At 36.6% G+C, this 2,708-nt stretch overlaps 1 long non-coding RNA gene across 1 annotated transcript; it reads right to left on the bottom strand.

The window, feature by feature from the left end:
* Window positions 1-1,333: 1,333 nt before the first annotated feature.
* LOC112774506 (uncharacterized) lies at window positions 1,334-1,701 on the bottom strand. Its single transcript, XR_011879615.1, has 2 exons — window positions 1,540-1,701; window positions 1,334-1,451 (listed from the first exon to the last, which is right to left on the bottom strand). It is a non-coding gene; the product is annotated as an uncharacterized lncRNA (long non-coding RNA).
* Window positions 1,702-2,708: the final 1,007 nt, after the last annotated feature.

Here is a 2,708-nt window from a genome sequence, read left to right as displayed (position 1 = left end):
GGTGCATCTACTCCGGCAAAGGCAGGTGGGTCGGCTACCCTAGTTGTCGATGATTCAACTCAAGGTCATCCATATAACCTACGGACAGAAAAGAATCCATGTGATAGGTTTACTCTATCGCATTTCAGTCAGGGTATGATAAGCAAAGGACTTAATTGGATGCTTCGAAAGAAGTAAGCAGGGATTTCGTAATTAAGTTTAATTTTCAATTAATGTTTTGTAAGCCTTATCGAACTTTAAATTTTGGTTTCGAAATTAAGTTAATGTAATTTTTAATTAACCTTTCGTAAGGCTATTATATCAAATTTGAAATTATCATCTTAGAAACTGTCAGCTGTAATAACTCACAAAAATTAACATCAAACTTGATACTACAAACACGACAACGCATACAGACATTAACTGATAAAATTAACTTAAAAAAATGAATACTACAAACCTCAAAACCATTAAGTTAACCGGTTTTTTAACCAGTTTTTTGCCATCCGGTTTTTTAGGTTACCCGGACCGGCTAGGTAACTGGTTTTTGGTTTTTCCGGTTGAATCGGCCGGTCCGGTCCGGTTTTCAGAACCATGCTAATAACAACACAACAACCAACAAAGATCTAGAGACTAGCATCATCACCAACTCCACTCGGTCCAGCACGCTGAGAACATCGACTCCAACTATGACCTTGTCTGCCACAGAGACGGCTCATTCGAGGACCACGCATTTCTCATTAATCCATTTCATTGAGGTATCGGGTCAATTGGGGGCGACCTTTCGACGTTCGCCGCAAGGCGGGGTTAGCAATCAATGTCGGTCCCGGATAAGCAGGCCATGTCTCTGGATCGCCTAATGGTACGAACTCAAATCTGTAGACTAGGGGTGTCAGGCGGGGAAGCCCGCCCCGCCCCGCCCCGCCCCGCCGGAAGCCCGCTCTCTGGCGGGCTGGCCCGCCCCGCCCCGCCTATTCTGGCGGTCCCAGAATCCTAGCCCGCCCCGCCTAATGGCGGGCTGGCGGGCTGGCGGGCTAAGCCCGCCTAATTAGTTTTTTTTTTAAAAAATAAAAAAAATATCTTCTATTTAAATTAATATAAATCGGGCTAAGCCCGCCTAATTAATTATTTTTTTTAGAAGAACATATCTAATATCTTCTATTTAAATCAATATAAATACAAATATTAAATATAAATGGTCTTCAAAGGATATAAATAGTCTTCAAAGTAAATAAACATAATCCAATTATCCAAAATACTCAAGTCATAGTTATAAATAGTCCCATAGACAAAATAAATATATAATCCAAAGTCCAAAAACATAATTATAAATAGTCTTCAAAGCAAATTAAACTTAATTCAATACACTTAATTTTCATCTTCATCTTCATATAAGTCAATAACATCATTGGAACCAACTCCTGAAGAATAGCCTTCTCCTTTTGCAATATCTTCCTGATCTTTATCTTCCTCTAGAAAAAAGTAAATAAATATATTAGCAAAATAGTACATAATAATGTTCAAAATCACTCAAGTATGTATGTCATAAATATAATATACCAAAATCATCATATCCACGTATCCAATTTCTGGTGCAAATCACCGCTTCAACATTATCTGACAACAAACGACTTCTATACTTATTCAAAACATGAGAACCCATGCTAAATGCAGATTCTGAAGCCACGGTAGTAATAGGAATGCTCAACAAATCTCGTGCCATTAGTGATAGTGTTGGAAAACGATGATGGTTGTCTTTCCACCATTGCAAAACATCAATGATTGCATCATTGCAAAATAATGTTGCCTCACTCAAATAAATATCCAGTTGGTTCTTTCCACTTTTCACTTCAGCTTCTTGATTACGGGACATCAAATCCTTTGCATTACAAACAATATATGAATCAAAAAGCATGAAAAATAAAAAACACATATAATCAAGTAGATAAAAATACTTACACCAACAATTTTAATAAGCTGAGTTCCAATTGCAGAAGATGTTGCTTGAGAAAAATTACTTGAATGTTGGGAAGAACTCTCTACATTTGTAGAGGAATTTTGGTCATAAACCTCAAAAAGCTTGTATAACTTACTCTTCACAAGCTCCACTTTGTCTTTAGCACTAATAGGATCAATCTCATTATAGCAATGAACCAAAGTGTTGAGTTTAAATCTAGGATCAAGAACTGCCCCAAATGCAAGAACAACACTGTATTCTTCCCAATATTTATTGAACTTAATCATCATTTTTTCTCCCATGTTCCTTATAAGCACTTCATCATTCTTCAAACTATTCATTAAAATCAGCTGGATTTGCCAAACTTGTAAAAAATACAAGTTGGATGTTGGGTAAGAAGTTCCAGACATCAACTTGGTAGTTTCGTAAAATGGTAACAAGAAATCACATATCTTTTCAGTTCTTCTCCACTCATCTGATGAAGGACAATACTCCCTAAACCCAGCTTCTTTTACTTTATACATTTCAAAAGCTTTCTTGTAAGGAATAGCACTTGCAAGCATTGCATAAAGTGAATTCCACCTAGTAGGAACATCTAAACATAATGCAGTTGTATACTCAAGTCCCTCAATATCTTCAAAACATTCTTTAAACTTAACCATTCGACTTTCAGATTTTCTCAGAAACTTAATACCCTCTCTAATCTTAGACACTGCATCACCACATATTTTCATTCCATCTTGGACAATAAGATTTAAAATATGAGCAGAGC

Source organism: Arachis hypogaea, chromosome 3 (genome assembly GCF_003086295.3).
Source record: "Arachis hypogaea cultivar Tifrunner chromosome 3, arahy.Tifrunner.gnm2.J5K5, whole genome shotgun sequence".
Taxonomy (NCBI): domain Eukaryota; kingdom Viridiplantae; phylum Streptophyta; class Magnoliopsida; order Fabales; family Fabaceae; genus Arachis; species Arachis hypogaea.
The sequence above is the reverse complement of the archived record's forward strand: the minus strand, read 5'-3'. Positions and strand labels throughout refer to the sequence as shown.